The 20,095-nt window shown below is 37.5% G+C and overlaps 1 protein-coding gene across 3 annotated transcripts in view; it reads right to left on the reverse strand.

The window, feature by feature from the left end:
• Nucleotides 1–20,095, reverse strand: part of LOC105482214 (YTH N6-methyladenosine RNA binding protein F3) — a 43,099-nt gene that overhangs the window by 4,771 nt on the left and 18,233 nt on the right. The window lies entirely within an intron of this gene.

A 20,095-nucleotide genomic window follows, 5' to 3' on the forward strand; every position in this document is an offset into this window, starting at 1 on the left:
GCTGTAGTCTAATTTTACAAAGGTCCTACAACTTTTCACAAACCAGTTGAAACATAAAGTTTAATTCACTGCTAAAGGAAACAAATAGCTTTAGATGAGAAATTTGGAAGCATACTCTAATAAGCTAGATACGAAATACATAGAGAGATTAAGTAAAAAGATATAACGGCAATCTGCTCATTCTCCCCATAAAATAACTGATCAAAACTTGAGAGAAATTTCTCAACTCCATGAAGAGTCCTAGAAACTACAGGAAAAAAATGCAACTTTTCTTAAGGATAAGTTAGACAAAGAGTAGTTTAATGCCAGTAAGATGATCAGTTATAACAATGAGGACCACATGTTATGCTGTTTCAGTTTGAATTGTAATCAACTATGTACTTTACATGAATCACTAAAATATACAGATTACATATATATCTATCTATATATAAAATGCATAACTCCCAACTCAATGGACAAGGGGAGAACAAAGAAAATACCCCAAAAGGACAGAAAAGGAAGAATGAGTTTCAAAAAAATCTAGATTAGAAAGCACAAGAGGGTAGAAATAAACATTTGTATCATTTAAACTAGGAGTCACAATAAATGTAGGCCCATCAATGAAACCACCAGATACCAGCTAAGAAAACTTTAAAATCCCATTATACATAATTTATAAGAAATAAACCTAACACACAAGGAAAGAGAAGTTAAGACTAATAGAGACATACAATAACACAAAGCAAATGAATACTCATACAACTATACTAATAACAGACAGTGGACTTAAAGTCAAAACCACTGTTGGAGACACAATGGTCACCACATGCTACATAACAGTTTTTGACAAGCTGTAACAATACTAAACTAGAACTACAATTTTAAATATATTAGTAAGTTGTCAAGTACAAAGAGAAGCTGACAAATTTCTAAGAGAGCAGGAGAACTTAACACATTTACACATTAGTAAAAATATAGATTGAGTATACAGAATACAGAAAACTGAGACAAATAATTACAAGGTACATATTTTACTAAGGTATACAATGAACTACTATCCAGTGAATCTTAATAAATGTCAAAGAATTAGTATCATACAGATCACATTTTCTGACATCAATTTTGGAAATAAAACAGATAACAAGGAAAAAAAATCATGTTTGGTATTTCTAAAACACAGTTCTAACAGTCTCCAAAACATCATAATGGAAATTAGAAAAGAGAAACAAAATTAAAAGCTGACGTTCTGGGGGGGGGAAAAAAACAACAGAAAAGTCTCTGAAATTACTGATTTTTAAAAAATGAAGTCTAGATATGAACACTTAGTATTATTAGTAAATGAAAATGTTAATCATGCTAATATGCCAATAAATCTGAATGTTAAAGACAAAAAAATAACAACTTTAAAAAGGTGGAGTTACTAAGGAGTGCATGGATTCAGTATATATTTGAAAGTAACGTCAACAGGACTTACTGATGGATTAGATCAGGGGTTAGAAAGAAGTATCAAGTATGAGCCCAGAACTTTTGGCCTAAGCAACTGAAAGGAGAGTGGTATCATACCATCTCCTCTACTAAGATGAATCAAGTTTGGAGCAGGCAAAAGAACAGGAGTTATGGCCGCGCACGGTGGCTCACACCTGTAATCCCAGCACTTTGGGAGGCTGTGGCAGGCGGATCACCTGAGGTCAGGAGTTCGAGACCAGCCTGAACAATCCCATCTCTACTGAAAACACAAAATTAGCTGGCTGTGGTGGCACATGTCTGTAATCCCAGCTACTCAGGAGGCTGAGGTAGGAGAATCACTTGAACCCAGGAGGCAGAGGTTGCGGTGAGTCAAGATCGCGCCACTGTACTCCAGCCTGGCCAAAAAGAGTGAAACTCCGTCTCAAAAAAAGAAAAAACAAACAAACAGGAGTTACAGTAAATTTAGGCTGCTTATGAGACAACTAAATAAAGATGTCAAATAGGCAACTGGATACATGAGTAGCAGACAGGGGAAAAAGGTCCAGGTGGAATACAAATTTGAAAGTCCACAGAGCATGGTAAAAATCCATCAACTGAACTCAAGTCCTCCCAAAGTTTATGATCCATTTTTTAAAAACCTCTGCTTTAAGACCAAAAAAACTCCACATTTATATTAGCAAGATGGACTGTGTCTGATAGTGTTACTATTAAAATATTTTAACACAATATCTATGGGCATACTATCAGCTACAGACCACTAGAAGCGTGAGACTAAGAAACGATGAGCAGCCAGGTGCAGTGGCTCAGGCCTGTAATACCACACATTGAGAGGCTGAGGCAGGTGGATCACCTGAGGTCAAGAGTTCAAGACCCGCCTGGCCAACATGGGGAAACCCTGTCTTTACTAAAAATACATAATCAGCCAGGCGTGGTGGCATACACCTGTAATCCCAGCTACTCAGGAGGCTGAAGCAGGTGAATTGCTTGAACCCACAAGGTGAAGGCTGCAGTGAGCCAAGATTGCACCACTGCACTCCAGTCAGGGAAACAGAGCCAGACTCCGTCTCAAAAAAAAAGAAAGAAAGAAAGAAAGAAAAAGAAAAAGAAAGAAAGAAATTATGAGCTATCAGTGATATCATTAACTTTTGATGTTATTATAAAATGAGGTATTACATAGTTAACATCATAATTACATGTACTGGTATGTTGTTGGAAAGTAACTTGGGGATAAAGGAAACCTGAATTACACAAAAACAGCCACGATCCCATATACCCGGAGAAGGACTAAGCCCCTAGTTATACTTTAGAAAAAGACACTGTGGACAGATTCTGAAATTTAAGGGCTGAATCTCTCGAGGAAAAACTAAGTGGTACCGGGCTTCTTCCCCACTGTGAACTAAGCAAATACACTGGAGACCAGCACAGGATCCTAGAGCAAAGACTGGAATTTGTCACATGGAAATGAGCCCGGAAGGAAGTTTACTGAGAACTCCTGTCTTTTTCACAGAGGTTAACAAAGGAGCTAAGACTTCCCTAGACTTCAAACCAGGAAACAGCCTGAAAACCAAGACTTTCTTCAATGTCCTAAGAGGAGCCTACCGCATGCCCTTAACAAGACAAGACAGATAAATGACTTATTCTCCTTGTAATCTTCTGTAGGTTTATCACCATTAGCAATATTTCAGTAACCAGAACTGAGTCTAAATGAGCCACAAGGGAAAAAGTAACTGTGTATCTAAAAGGCCATAGCATTCAAAAGGAAAAGAAGAATAAACACTGAGAACATAAATAACAATAAAACAGAACTGCTGAAGAAGGGCAGTGAATATCTGAAAAAGAGAAAAAGCAATCATATTACTTGATATGAAATGCAACGAACAAGCTAGGAGCAGTGGCTCACGCCTGTAATCCCAACACTTTGGGAGGCCGAGGTGGGCAGATTGCCTGAGGTCAGGAGTTCGAGACCATCCTGACCAACATGGAGAAACGTCATCTCTACTAAATAACACAAAATTAGCTGGGCGTGGTGGCACATGCCTGTAATCCCAGTTACTGGGGAGGCTGAGGCAGGAGAATCGCTTGACCCTGGCCAGGAGGTGGAGGTTGCGCTGAGCCAAGATCACGCCATTGCACTCCAGCCTGGACAACAAGAGCAAAACTCCATCTCAAAAAAAAGCAACAAACATAAAAACAATTTTGTAGCTTAGAATCTTGATTTTCAAATTGAAAAATTCAGTAGATTAATTAAGGGAGAAATGGTCACTGCTTCATTTGTGGAGTAGAATATTAAATCCAAGAAGTATCTCACATCACAGAGCAAGAATAAAGAAATGGAAAGCACAAAAAAAAAAAAAATGAGAAGACAGATCCAAGACAAAAATGAATATTCCAGAAGCCGAAAAAAGAACAAACAGAAGGGTGATAAACAACAAAAAATGTCACGAAGTCTGATATTCCTCTTTGCGGTGGGTGGGGCCTGATTTCCTCAAGTGTAGACTGCACAGTGCATGACTTGCCTCTAGGGTACACAAAGGAGAAAACAGAACATTTTATAGTGGAGAAACCTAGCAGACACTACTTTAACCAATCGAAGTTAAGATCGCTAGTAATAAGATATATGATGAGATGAAGAGGATACATCACTTCTGTGGTATACTTCTTAAAAATCCATAAGCCCTAGTCTAATCATGAGAAAATATCAGCCAAACAGAAATTGAGGGATATCTTACAAAATACCTGACAAGTACTCCTTAAAAATGTAATGGTAAACAAAGCAAGATGGAGAAACTGTAACAGCTTAGAGGAGAGTAAGGAGACATGACAACTAAATGTAATCAATGTTAGTGTCCAGACTAGATCTTGAAAAAGAAAACGACATCAGTGAGAAAACTGGGAAAATGTGGAAAATCTCTGTAATTTAGTTAATATTGTACCAATGTTCATTTCTTAGTTTAAATAAATGTACTATGATTCTGTGTTAATATTAGGGAAAATGAATAAAGAATATACAGAAATTCCCTGTAATCTCTGAAACATTTCTGTAAATCTAAAATTATTTTGAAATAAAGTTTTAAAAAATCACTAAATTTAGTAAACTACAACTTGCATACAACTACCAAATAACAAATACCCTATTGCAGAAATATGTGTGTGTGTGTATATATATTCTATAAGGTATTACTATTTTAATGGTTGCCCTGCTTATCCTTATTGTTTATGAGGATAAAAGTGTTACTGAAATTTCACCCAAAAGTTAAAGCCAGGGAATATATCAGACTGCATTTTTTTTTTTTTTTTTGAGACGGAGTTTCGCTCGTCACCCAGGCTGGAGTGCGGTGGCACAATCTCGGCTCACTACAACTTCCGCCTCCCAGGTTCAAGCAATTCTCGTGTCTCAAGTCTCTCGAGTAGCTGGGATTACAGGCTTCTGCCACCACGCCCAGTTAATTTTTGTATTTTTAGTAGAGACAGGTTTTCACAATGTTGGCCAGGCTGGTCTAGAACTCCTGACCTCAGGTGATCCGTGTGCCTTGGCCTTCCAAAGTGATAGGATTACAGGCGTGAGCCACCGTGCCCAGCAGACTGCATTTTAAAATTAAGAATAAAAATCACAGTGTGCGTGTTTCAAGAAAAGAAGACGTTCATAAACGAACAATGAAATTAAAACATCTAATAGATTCAATTATTTAGGAAAATTAATGACTTACCAGGAATGAAATCTGCATAGGTGGCTGATAGGTTTAAAAAAATTCATGCTAAAGAGTAGAACAAGGGCCAGCTGCGGTGGCTCATGCCTGTAATCTCAGCACTTTGGGAAGCTGAGGCGGGTGGATCACCTGAGGTCAGGGGTTTGAGACCAGCCTGACAAACATGTCAAAACCCTGTCTCTATAAAAATACAAAATATCAGCTGGGTGTGGTGGCGGGCACCTGTAAACCCAGCTACTCGGGAGGCTGGGGCAGGAGAATCACTTGAACCCAGGAGGTGGAGGTTGCAGTGAGCCAAGATTACGCTATGGCACTCCAGCCTGGGCAACAAGAGCGAGACTCCCTCTCAAAAAAAAAAAAAAAAAAAAAAAAAGAGTAGAACAAGGGCAGTAGCAGATGGATAAAACCCCAGCTGCTCAAAGCCTGCACATATGTCCACCTTTAAAGTGCTATAATACTTAGATATGCTTCTAGCATGCACTGTCCCAAGAACAGGATGGATCCTCTGGCATTAAAAAAGCAAAGGACAAAATTGTAAAGGAAACAAACCAATTCCGCACTCTAAAACTAATTTCAAAACTATACAATTATCAGGGGAAAGGAAAATGATTATGTTTTGGGGATGGAGATGTTCTGTTTTGGAAATCAACTCTTCAGATTTCTTCAACTTACATTTACATTTTAATGAGGCTCTAGCATTGCAAAATTCTCCAGAGAGGAAATAAACATTTGGCTTCCTAAGTAGACTGAGTTCTACAAAGGGTTATTTATCTTTGGTGGTTTACAGTACCCTTTATTATTTATCTGTTGAATGAGGGAACACAGTTAAGAAAAGAACTTGCAGGATCTAAATACATGATGACACAAGTTGATTAGAACACAAGATGTGTGCTGGAAGAAATCTCAGGAAAAAAGATCTGGTAACAGAGGCTCTTAAAGCCAAGCAAAGGAATGCATATGCAATTCTATTTGGGATGCCAAACTTTGGGCTCTTTTTGATAAAATAAAAATAATTATTATATTCTAGACCGTCTTTCACATGCAGAATTGTTCACTAATAGTTTAAGTATATCAAGCGTGTCAAATGCAGACAATACCAGAGCTGAATCATCTTTCAATAAATTCAGAATTTTCAGCCAAAAACAGTGAAGTCAATTTCACTCAGAAATTAGAGTGCAATGTAAAGTTTGGTGAGGATTCTCTACAATGAAAATGATTAACTCAACATCTGGTAAATTATATTTATTAACTAGAGACCAACTATAAGTACAATTTTATGCATACAATGTTACTTATGCTGTTAACGAAATGAAGAAATAGTAGTAAAATAAAGGTTTTACTGGCATTCACATAATTTCCTATGTAATTGAAAACATAATATAAACCTTTATTTTTTATTCTAAATATAGAGACAGGGTCTATGATGGCCAGTGTGGTCTCGAACTCCTGGCCTCAAGCAAACCTCCTGCCTCACTTTCCCAAAATCCTGGGATCACAGGCATGAGCCACCACACCTGGCTGTAAATCTCTACATAAATACATGCAATGGCTTAGATATTTCTCTCATTTTTTGCAATCCTTGTTTGATTGAAGACTTAGATATTTCTAGAGTGACACTTCAACATACCTAATTTGTATGTAACTTCCTTGCTTAAAAATTTTAAAAATGACTCCTCAATACTATCAGACTTTAGCTCCTTGAAGACAGAAATTTTCTTAACGAGCTCTAGCCCTTAAAGTGTCTAGCATGTTCAAAAATGCCTGCTGAATAAAATGTCTTCAACTTGTGATTTATCTTTCCAACTTAATCCCTTTTTCTGTACTGCCTCCCCTCCCTAAGTTTTAACTATTTTAGATTACTTCAACATATCACAATACCCTAGGCTCTGAATGCCTGTCTTGACTTTATTATGAAATCCTACATATTATCATTCAAGGCCCATCCTAAAAATTCACCTTGACACCCTGAAACTCCCAATCAAAATTGTATTTGCTAGGAATAAAGATAACATGTTTTAAATTGAATAAGGCTTTAATCTAATTTTTTGGTTTACAAATAAAAATTTGAAGACCTGATAATCATAACAAACACTGCCAGACCACCACAAATTCAAATCAGGTAGCACGATTTGATGTAACCATATGGTCCACCCATTAAAAGGTTCAAGAGTTGTGGCAGGCAGTACCACAATGGTCTCTGCATCCAGGTATTCGCACCCTTATAAATCCCCTCCCCCGAGTGTGGCCTGGACCCAATGAATGAATTGCTTCTAATCAATAGATTTCAGCAGGGGTTCAATCCCCAGTATCTCAAATTAAAGAATAAGGAAAAAAAAAAAAGAAAAGAAAAGAAAAAGAAAAATGAAAGAAATTTAAAAATTAAGTTTTAAAAGAAATTTAAAAATTTTAAAAATTTGAAAAAAATTCAGCAGAGGCCACAGGGTGTCACTTCGGTAATTAAGTTACAAAAGACTGACTTCCGTCCTGGTAGCTACTGTCTCCTCAGCTTACTCTACTGCCCTCTCAGCTTGCTCGCTTTGATGAAGCAAGCCTCCTATGGGAAAGTCCCATGTGGCAAGGAACAGAGTATAGGCAGGCTCTGGCATACAGCCAACAGGAACTGAGGATCTTAGTCCAACAACCCTTGAGAAACTGAATTCTGCCAACAACCACATGAGTTTGGACGCATATCTTTCATCAGCAGAGTATTCACAATGAGACCTCAAGCCCAGCCTTGACTGCAGCTTTGTGAGAGGCCCTAAGGCTGAGGGCCCAGACAAGCTGTGCCCAGATTTCTGACATGCAAAAACTGTAAACTGTATGTTTTAAGCCAACGAGTTTTGAAGAAATTTATTAGGCAGTCACAAGTAACTGAGACAGCAATTCACAACAGACCAAACACTATCCCTACTCATTTAATACAACAAAGGCCAAAGTACAGAGAATGGAGCTGTGATATCTTTCCCTAACTTCAACAGTATTCATGTATGAGTAGGGTAAAATACCCAACAGATTTTTATAAATTAAAAAAAATGTTTAAGCCATTCCAAGAAACAGGTAAAGTCAGTTAAGCACCTCAAACGACGCTTATGGAAGAATAACTCTTATCTTCAGTAAATACAGCTTTCTATTCATGAAAAAATATTTTCTTTCCTTGGACACACATACTTTAAGAAACTGCATGTCACATTTAAAATAAACTATTAAACTGGAATAATTTAATGATTTAAATTATTTGTGGAAACATAAGATATTTCATATCCACCTAAGGTTAAATATATGTGCTATTCAGGTTATGTAACTGCTGAAGAAAAAGATAAATGAAACACAGCTGACCCTTTAACAAACACTGGTTTGAACTGCAGGAGTCCATTTATAATGATTTCAACTAAAGAGATAAAAAACGCAGTATTCAAGGGATGTAAAACATGCCTATATGGAGGGAGAGGCAACTGCAGAGCTTGGGTATGTGCAGATTTTGGTATTCACAAGGGTCCTGGAGTAATCCCCTGTATATACCAAGAAATGACTATAAATGAAATTCTGTCCAATTTAATTACCTCACAATTACAGTATGGAAGAAGTATCTCCCAAAGATCTATGATTAACTTGATACAGTTATCGCATTGAAACATAACCACTATTAATAATCTGAGAAAAAAATAAAAACAAATCAATATAATGTTAACTGAAGCACCCCCTTTCCAATTCTAACTCATAAAAAATATTTACCAAGTTCAGAATAGAGTAACACTGAAGTAAAAACTCAATCATCTTGACTATTCAAAATACCACTCAATGTTTTTATCAAGTAATTATTTAATTAAATATGTAACATTATTTAATTAAATATGTTACATAAAAGTTTATTGTCTCAAAAGTGTTACATCCTGGGCCCAACTTCACTTTCTAGGAAAACATTCTTCAAATTTTACGATGATCAAAGGAAAAGTAGATTTTACATATTAAATTTGTTTCTGTTAATTACAATCAACTTTTTCAGCAACAGAGAACTATAACCATAGAAAAATTTACCAAAGGGTAATAGGATAGATTTCAACCCACATCATTAAAAACCGCCAGGGAAATGTTTGCTGTTGTCACAGGTATAACTATTTTTGAAGTAATTTCTTCTATGTTAACACAAAGTTGAGTACTCTAAGATAGACCTAACATCATTTCAAAGTTATTCCAAATATGAAAAAAAATTGTATCAGGCACTAAAACTTAAATCTTCAGAAATGCCCAACTTGGCCAGGCATGGTGGCTCAAGTCTGTAATCCCAGCACCTTGGAAGGCCGAGGTGGGCAGATGACCTGAGGGTCAGGAGTTCGAGACCAGTCTGGCCAACATGGTGAAACCCCATCTCTACTAAAAATACAAAAAGTAGCCGGGCATGGTGGCGCACACCTGTAGTCCTGGCTACTCGGGAGGCTGAGGCATGAGAATCGCTTGAATCCCAAAGATGGAGACTGCAGTGAGCCCAGACTGTGCCACTGTACTCCAGCCTGGATGACAGAGCAAGACTCTGTATCCAAAAAAAAAAAAAAGAAAAAAGAAAAAGAAGGCCGGGCGCAGTGGCTCACGCCTGTAATCCCAGCACTTTCGGAGGCTGAGGCGGGTGGATCACAAGGTCAGGAGATCGAGACCATCCTGGCTAACAGGGTGAAACCCCGTCTCTACTAAAAATGCAAAAAAATAGCTGGGCATGGTGGTAGGCACCTGTAGTCCCAACTACTTGGGAGGCTGAGGCAGGAGAATGGCATGAACCCGGGAGGCGGAGCTTGCAGTGAGCTGAGATGGCGCCACTGCACTCCAGCCTGGGCGACTGAGCGAGACTCCGTTTCAAAAAAAAAAAAAAGAAAAAGAAAAAGAAATGCCCAACTACGTAACAGCATAAAGAACTAAAATACACAGAAAATTCTAGAGATTTTACTATAATTATGCCTTGCTTATTTCTGCATAAACTGCAGGGCTCCATCTCTTTCGGGGGGATAAATAATGCCATGATTTGAAAGTTTATCTCAATGTTATAGGCAACTGAAAACTCTAATTATTCCTATGTGGAATTAAAAGAGCAACTGAACCAAAAATAGTCTCAGATTATGTTTCCTGATTAATGAAGATTTACAAGAACGAAGGAATATAGGGGGATTTAAATGACTCACATTCACTACAACAATGGAAAAATATCAAAAGAAAGAATCACCTCAATAGTCAAAAGTAGATTCTACTGCTATGCAGATTATTTGAATTTATACTGGACAAATATACTCAGGATTTTTATTAGTTATTTTTCTTTTCCCTTCTATTATTCAGTTCCTCTGAGGGGTTGCCATTATGAATTTAAATAGCATACTAATACAAAAATTGCTTATCAATTCAGACACTATCGATTCCCACTGTACATGAGTAATTTACCATATCACAGTGAATATGGTATATCCCACTTCTATACTACAAGCCACACTATTTTTAATTATTCCAGTGGCTATGCTTATGATTTGAAACAATATGCTTAAGGTACTGTTCCTTGATATATCTTTAAAGAATTATGCTACTGTCAGAAAGATTAGAAAATAAGTGATTTACTCTTCCTTAAACTCGTCCATCTCATAACATTCTGTTCTAAATATAATTAAATCTTTCATATTCTACTGTCCATTTCTACAAATGAAAAACACCAACAGACAGCATTTTATATAACTTCATTGATCAAGTAACACAGCGATTACACCTATAAAAAAGAAAAAATCCTACAGACATTCATACTTTGCAAATGGGAAGAGATTCTTCAAAGCATTTACACATTTAACAAATGTCTACTTCAAATCTACTGTGTGCTAAGCATTTTGCTAGGTGCTAGGGATTCAGCAGAGAGCAAAGTCAATCCTGCTCTTTCAGAGGTTATCTTCCAATATGACAAAGGCTATCTAGAAATTTTATTTCTTTTTAGCTTCCTTCAATTCTCCAAGGTCAGTGGTTCCCAACCAAGGGCCCACATTGTCAGGCGTGAAGGACGATAATGCCAATTAAGCAGGCAGGATGAGATGGCCAAAAGTTCTGATCCTCTATAAACAATGTCAACCTGTGTAACATAAAATACACATAGGGTCCCTGCTAAGAGATATTTGTTCTAGTATAACCAGGTGCTACGGGCTGTTGTTCCTTCTTGAATTCTTTTTCATTCTGCTGAAACACTTTAAGTATGGTTTTCATGAACAGCATGTGGCTAAGCTCTTTTAAGTCTACATTTCTTTTTTTAAGTCTATATTTCTTTTACTCCCTCAACCCTCTCCAACCCACCTCACTGATATAATTAAACACTCATCGTTACAGGTAAAATTCCACAAACCACTCCTCTCCATCCCTCTCAACCCAAAAATAAAGATTTTAAATTTGAGTATCCAGGGCTATAGAATTCTGATGACAGTCTGATTCTCCTTTCTTTGTAGGTAATTTGTCTTTTACTCAGGAAGCTTTTAAAATTTTGTCTTTGTCCTTTTTTATTCTTTTCTTTTTTTTTTTTTTTTTTTTAAGATGGAGTCTTGCTCTGTAGCCCAGGATGGAGTGCAGTGGCACAATCTTGACTCACTGCAACTTCCGCCTCCTGGGTTCCGCCTCCTGGGATTCTCCTGCCTCAGCCTCCCAAGGAGCTGGGATTACAGGTGCTTGCCAGCACGCTTCACTAATTTTTATATTTTTGGTAGAGACAGGGTTTCACCACGTTGGCCAGGCTGGTCTCAAACTCCTGACCTCAAGTGATCCTCCCGCCTTGGCTTCCCAAAGTGCTGTGATTACAGGTGTTGAGCCACCACGCTCTGTCTTTAATCTTTTTTTTCTTTTTAAGAGACAGACTTCTGTCGCCCAAGCTGGAGTTCAGTGGTGCAATCATGGCTAACTGCAGCTTCAACTTCCCAGGCTCAAGCAATACTCCAAACTCAGCCTCCCAAGTAGTTGGGAATACTGGCACTTAACACCACACTTGGCTAATTTTTAAATTTTTTGTAAAGGCCAGGTGTGGTGATTCATGCCTGTAATCCCAGAACTTTGAGAGGCCAAGGCACGTAGAGCGCTTGAGTCTGTAAGTTCTAAACCAACCTGGGCAACAGGGCAAAACCCTGTCTCTACTAAACAAAGGAAAAATTAGATGGGCGTGGTGGCGCATGCCTGTAGTCACAGGTACTTGGGAGACTGAGGTAAAAGAATCACTTGAGCCTGGGAAGTCAAGGCTGTAGTGAACTTATGATCACACCACTGCATTCCAGCCTGGGTGATGGGAGTGAGAACTTGACACACACATACACACACACACACACTCTCTCTTGTAAAGAGAGTCTCACTATGTTGCCCAGGGTAGTCTTGAACTCCTGGGCTCATGTGTTACTCCTGCTTTGGCCTCCCCAAAGTGCTGGGATTACAGCCCATTCCATTTGAAAACATTTATCTGTTTTCTTTAATCATTCCTCCTTTAGATTATTGTTTCCTATACTCTTTTAACACTCTTTTAGAGAAATACAGGAGAACCTCTCTTTCCATCACATCTTTCCCATTCTGTATTTTCATCTCTATTGCTGCGCATTTGAAATTTTTCTCTAATCTGAAGTTTCAGATCATCAACTGGATCTAAAACATGACATTTTATTAATCTGGTTACTCAGATTTTTTAAATTCTGATAATTATGTTTCTAATTTCCAATAAAACTTTCTGGTTTTCTGTTCTTTTTACACAGGAATCCTTCCTAACAATACAAATTACAATTTTGTTTTGTATTTTTAATAATCTTTCACTGCTGGAATTACTACTACTTTTAATGGGGTATTGGTAACTCATTAAGCTTGATTTTACTCAAATATATTAAAATTATGTTTTCAAATGTAATATAAATACTAACTAGCACGGATTTCTCCTGTAATTTGATGTTTCACCAATACCCTTCACTCTGAAATAGAGGGCCTGACATTCCAAGTTTTATATAAGCAGACAGGATATGACAGGTTGGCTCCTCCAGAGGAAGAGCCTTGTTGGTTGCCAAGGCAAGCCAAGGAACTCCTGTTGCCAAAATAATCAGTCAATAAAAAATATCTAGCAATGACAAGAGATGAAATTAGATTTTTAAAGTCCTTATTTGTTGTCATAATCAAGCTCAAGAATTTAAAGAAAAACATGAACATAGGTAGGAAATGATAGAAAGATACAGTAACTATAGACCTCAATGTAAATTTTAGTTAAAATCTCCCCAAACTTGGGGAAGGCAGGTTAGTATAACCCTTCTAAACTTATTATTCAAAATTGTTGTAACCAAGTTAGATCCTTTACCTGATCCTAGACTGGATTCTCTACTAGAAGAAAGCAATAAGCAATTTCATGGATCATCTGAGAATATTACGGTTATGCAAGATAATACCCTTATTCTTTCCTATAGAAAAAAACACTATAGTTTTTTGGGGGAAAGTTACCTCAAGTGGTTCAAAAAGAACCATAAAGCAGATGGGGAAGCATGTTAATAATAAGTGAATCTGGATAAAAGGTATGAATGTTTCACATATTCTTATTCCCCCCAAAATTTATTTTTTTTATTTTGTTTTTTGACATGGAGTTTCACTCTTGTTGAGCAAGCTGGAGTGCAATGGCACGAACTCTCCTCACTGCAACCTCCGCCTACTGGGTTCAAGCAATTCTCCTGCCTCAGCATCCCGAGCAGATGGGATTACAGGCATGCGCCACCACGCCCGGCTAACTTTTTGTATTTTTAGTAGAAAAGGGGTTTCACCATGTTAGCCAGGCTGCTATCGAACATCTGACCTCAGGTGATCCACCCGCATCGGCCTCCCAAAATGCTGGGATTACAGGCATGAGCCACCATGCCCGGCCTCCCCCAAAAAGCTTATTTACAACCAAAAAGATGAAGCAAAAGTATAATTACCAATACTTTTGCATGTAACTACAGTTTAACTATTCTATTATCTTGGCACCAATATATTTGGCCATTTTCCTAATGATGGACATTTGAATTGCTGCCTTTAAAAAAAAAAAAAAAAAAAAAAAAAACTATTGATTGCTCCTAACATTCTTATACATGAAAGTTTCTATTAGGTATGCAACCCAGAAAATAACTGCTGAATTATAAGGTAGATGTATGTTCAACTTTATAGGAAAATACAAAACTGCTTCTTGAAGTGACTTTATCAATTTAGATTCCCATTTGCAACTGTGTAAGAGGTCTTGTTATCTACAATCTTTCCAATACTTGATATTGTCAAACTTCTTAATTTTGCCAAATGAATGGATATAAAATATTCTCACTGTAGTCCTGATTCGTATTCCCTCATTTTTAGTAAGCCTTTATATTCTTATTAAGCTACATGTTTTTTCTCTCATTAAATGCCTATTCACATTTTTGACTGTTTTTCTATTGGGTTATCTTTTCTTAAATTAATACATAGAATTTCTATATAGATTCTTTAAAATATATATTCATTTATTTTAGAGATGGGTTCTCATGTGCTACTTAGGCTGGTCTCAAACTCCTGGGCCGAAGCAATCCTCCTGCCTCAGCCTCTTGAGTAGCTATGAATATAGGCATGCACCACTACACTAGCTTATATACTCTTGACACAAATCTTTAGTCAGTTATGTTCAAATTTCTTTTAGTCTTTTAAAAAACATAGCTGCTTCTTTTTTCTTTTTTTTGGATGGAGTCTAGTTTATCACCCAGGCTGGAGTGCACTGGTGCAATCTTGGCTCATTGCAATCTCTGCCTCCACGGTTCAACCAATTCTCCTGCCTCAGCCTCACAAGTAGCTGGGACTACAGGTACGCACCACCATGCCTGTGCCTGGCTAATTTTTGTATTTTTAGTAGACACAGAGTTTCACCATGTTGGCCAGGCTGGTATCAAACTCCTGACCTCAAGCAATCTGCACACCTGGGCCTCCCAAAGTGTTGGGATTACAGACATGAGCCACGATGAGCAGCCAGGCCTCTTAAACTTTCTTTAAAGCATCTTTAGATGGACAGATTTTAATCTAATCAAATTTAGCAGTCTTTTGCAATTAGTGCTGCCTGTGTCTTGTTTATGAAACCCAACCTTTACCCAAGGCTTCCAAGATACCCACTTGGGGATACGGTACATCCACATACCAGAAGCTTTGAGAAATTCCAGCTAAATACATGAGAGATAAGACCATATTAAAACCAGACACTAATAATGGCTTACAACTACTTTTATTAAAAAAAAAAAAAAAAAGGCATAAGTAGTAAAGAAAATCCTAGCAAAATACCACTGATTTGTTCTTTTCAATGAAGTGAAGAAGGACTTAGAATAGACAGCAGTACATCCTTCCTTCAGCACTAAAATGACAAAAGTATTTGAAAGCAGTTATGCTGGGAAGTCCAAATGCAAGCACAAGCATATCAAAGAGAAAATCTACAAATGAAAATACAAATTCTGCCTACACAAAGCTAAAAGTACCAGGAAGAAAACTGGACAAAAACACATGGTACCCTATATGCTAACCAGCTAACAAGCAAGGAAAACTGGTTCCTAACACAGTGATTTCAAACTTAAGGGACAGTCAAATACCTAGCACAACCCATTATACTGGCTTTCCCTTTTAAATCTCCACAGACTGGTGAATCACTTAACTGGTAAAATCAATTTACAGCATGATTCTCCCATCTCCACATTTGTAAAGGGAAAGGTATATGCAACTAGCACCCAGCAATGAAAGAAATGGGGTGGGGAAGGTAAAAGTACCCATTTTGAGGCAAGTAACTGAACTCAATGATCCTCTTACTGGTTCAATGACTAAACACAAAAAGCCCAAAGGATAGTCCTGAAGCCTCCCCCCAACCACAAAGGAGATAACAAAATTATGAGTCCAGATGAGTGGCTGCCAGGGCTTAGGCCTTGGGAAAGGATGGAAAAACAAAAGGCTAGTATACAAGGGAGGATTTGGGGAATGATGAAACTGTTCGGTATCCTAACTGATAATGTGGTTACACAAATCTACATATGTTACAATTCACAGAGCTGTACACCTCCCAAAAATGAATTTCATTGTACGAATGAATTTTATGAATAAAATACACATATTTTAAGTATACACAAATTCTTATAGGAGCCTTATTTACAATACCCCCAAAAGGAAAACACCCCAAATATCCTTCAAAGAATGAATGGAATAGACACAATGGTCCATCTATGTAATAGAAAACTACCTAGTAATAAAAAGGAAAAAAGAACTGAGTTATACAACGACATAGATGAATTGCAAAGATACCATGCTGAGTGAAAAATAAATGTCTTAGAAGATCATACAGTACATAATTTCAATTATGACAATATGGAAAATGTCTTATAGGGACCAACAACCAATCAGTGGTTCAGTAATGAGAGGGAGAGAGAGGGCTTGACTCTAAACTGGCAGGTCAAGGAAATTTACAATTTTAGTATATTTAATTTTTTTTAGAAGAAAAAGATACAAAATTTCTAAAAAACAGTAAGGACAGAAAGCAGATGTAAGTTTTAAACAGTCCTTTGTGCTCAATAAAATCAAGATGAATTCTAGGATCAAGGGATTCCATTAAGAAAACAGAGTTAAGAGGGGTAGCTGAATGTGACAATAGAAGCAAACAATTACTATCAGTGAAGAATGCAAAACCTCACAAATCACAGAAACAGCACAAATCAAATACACATGAAAAATAAGTGAGCAGGAAAATTCAAATCCTCCAAAAGAAGAGAAAAAGAATAAAGAACCAACAGAACTCAAGGACAAAGATTCAACAAATTTGTTGACATTAATAGAAAAAAGTGGCCTGCAGACAAAGGATTACAGAAAACAATATTCATGTACACGTTTTCACATTTACATTCACAATGTAAAAATAAAGAAAAATCTTTTGTGCACACACCAAAAAAACAGCTATTTACAAACAAAAAATGTAGGCTAGCCTCAGAATTTTCCATAACATAAAACCATTTAACTATAAAGCAAAGCCTATACATAGTACCTTAAGTGAAAAGGCTGTTGACTAGAAAGAATTCTATACCTAGCTAAATGGTTGTTTACATATTCTGACCAAAGACATTTTATGGATCTAAAGGCTTACTAATAAATAATAAGTTAAATAAGATTCAAAATAGAGCCGTCAAAGGTGTGCTAGGCATTAAAAACGGTGGCAGCAATGTGACAGAAAGAAAAACTTCTGCTGAATTAAATTGAAAGGAGATTAATTGAGCAATAAATGTGATTCACGAATCACAAAGCCAGCCAGAGTAGGCTCTGACACTCAAGTGCAGCCCTGTGGTGGAAGATTTATAGACAGAAAAAGGAAAAGTGATGTACAGAAAACGGAAGTAAGATCAACAGCTCGACTGGTTACAGGTTGGCATCTGCCTTATTTGAACAGTTGGCTACATTTTATTCAGCCAAAATTTGGCGATTAGCACAAGAGTAGGCTACGGTCTGTTTATACCTCCACTTGTTATAGTTCGCCATGTACAGAAAAACCTTTAGGCTAGACTTAAAATATGTAAGGAGGCAGCTTTAAGACAAACTTTATTTAACAAAATAATGAAACAATATAAGGGTAAAGTTAAAGTTTAAATCACTGTTGTGTACACAGCTACAATATACATCATAATATAGCTACAAACATATACCTGTCATTAAAAATTTCCTGAAACAACTACACAATATTAACATACCAAATACATTATAACAAAACTAGGATTAAACTTTCAATTGGGTAGGAAAAAAAAAAGACAGAAGGGTGATTATCTCCTCAGTGGTGGGCGAAAGAAAAGTTATTTCCTTGCCATGTATCCTTTGTCCTAAGTAATCTCATCCCACTTCCATACTATCAACTGTTTAAGAACAGAAGGTCCCCATATCTGTGACTCCGACATCTAACTGCCTAATCAGAGATTTTGCTGCCTATAGTTCTCAAAGGTACCTTAAAATCAGCACAATCTAAAAATGAAGTCTCAACTTGCATCCCACCTTTCACACCTCAAATCATTTCTCCTGATGCGCTATTTGTAATGGCAGTTACAGTATGACCACTTAACTGCTAAACTGAAACTCAGTAACTACTTTTGATCCCATTTCTCTCATTTCCCACATTTAAGTGGGAGAAAACACAATTATATTCAGCAACCCATCTAAAAGGTGCAGCAGAGCCTTAAAGTCATTTGTATTAATTACTCCAAAGCAAAGTTTCTAACAATCCAACACAGCAATCAATAACTAGCACCAGAATCACATGGAGTAGTTTATACTTAAAAAGTACACTACAAGTTCCTTTAACAAATATACCAAGGGATAGGTCTCAAGAATCTACTATTTCAGTAAACACTCCAATTAATACTTATGTGACCTAAGGTTTGGAAACTACTGCTCTGGGGTCATTATTCCAACATCTTCCCTCCGAGAAATGTTGAAACACTTCCCTCTGCTGCACACAACCATGAAGACAAGATATTCAGCTTCACCCACAGAAACAAATCACTGACATTTTACATAGAGTTAAATTAAGTTACCTCTTTATCTTAATTTCTACATAGGAACAGGCATTCTGTAAGAACATGCTTTCCATAGTAACAAGCATTATTTACTAGAGGAGCTTCTAATTTAACCCCTACTAAGTTTCAAAAGAAATTTAAATGTATCCCCTATAGAAAAGCCCATCCATTTTCTCTTTCCACCTAAAAACAGAACTCCAATTTTATGTTACAGTTTGGAAGAGAAAACATTCCCTAGTTCAACTTACTCTTGTGGCCCTGTGATCAAATTCTGGCCAATATTTGGGGGGCTAATCCCCATATGGGCCGCTTAGTAAGATATTTTTAAAAAATAAAAATAAAAAAATTCTGGCCAATATAAGGATAAACAGCATGTTTTATTTCAGGAATGTCTCCCTCAATCTTACAGAGGGTACATAACAGAATTAGGAATCAAATTCTGCAAAGCCTGTATTTTGTACAAGTGCTTTAAGTATAAAAATTACAAAAATATAGGCCGGGCGCGGTGGCTCAAGCCTGTAATCCCAGCACTTTGGGAGGCCGAGACGGGCGGATCACGAGGTCAGGAGATCGAGACCATCCTGGCTAACACGGTGAAACCCCGTCTCTACTAAAAAATACAAAAAACTAGCCGGGCGAGGTGGCGGGCGCCTGTAGTCCCAGCTACTCGGGAGGCTGAGGCAGGAGAATGGTCTAAACCCGGGAGGCGGAGCTTGCAGTGAGCTGAGATCCGGCCACTGCACCCCAGCCTGGGCGACAGAGCAAGACTCTGTCTCAAAAAAAAAAAAAAAAAAAAAAAAAAAAAATTACAAAAATACTTCAAGAGTTTTATGTTTTAAAAATATATTTTGCCAGGCACGGTGGCTCATGCCTGTAATCCCAGCACTTTGGAAGGCCGAGGTGCACGGATCACGAGGTCAGCAGTTCAAGACCAGCCTGGCCAACATCGTGAAACCTGTCTTACCAAAAATACAAAAATTAGCCAGGTGTGCTGGCGGGCGCCTGTAATCCCAGCTACTCGGGAGGCTGAGGCAAGAGAATCGCTTGAACCCAGGAGGTGGAGGTTGCAGTGAGCCAAGACCACGCCATTGCACTCCAGCCTGGGTGACAGAGAGAGATTCCATCTCAAAAAAAATAAAAACAAAACAAAACAAAAAATATATATATATATACATGCAATTTCTTATAAACACAAAATTAGAGTAAAACATTTATTTAAAAGTTGTTTCAGCCGGGTGCAGTGGCTCAGGACTGTAATCCCAACATTTTGGGAGGCAGAGGGGTAGGGACAGATCCCTTGAGCTCAGGACATCAGCCTGGGCAACAGGGGGAAACCCTCTACCTACAAAAAAACACAAAAATTAGCCTGGCATGGTGGCATGTGACCGCAATCCCAGCTACTCGGGA

Source organism: Macaca nemestrina, chromosome 8 (assembly GCF_043159975.1).
Source record: "Macaca nemestrina isolate mMacNem1 chromosome 8, mMacNem.hap1, whole genome shotgun sequence".
Taxonomy (NCBI): domain Eukaryota; kingdom Metazoa; phylum Chordata; class Mammalia; order Primates; family Cercopithecidae; genus Macaca; species Macaca nemestrina.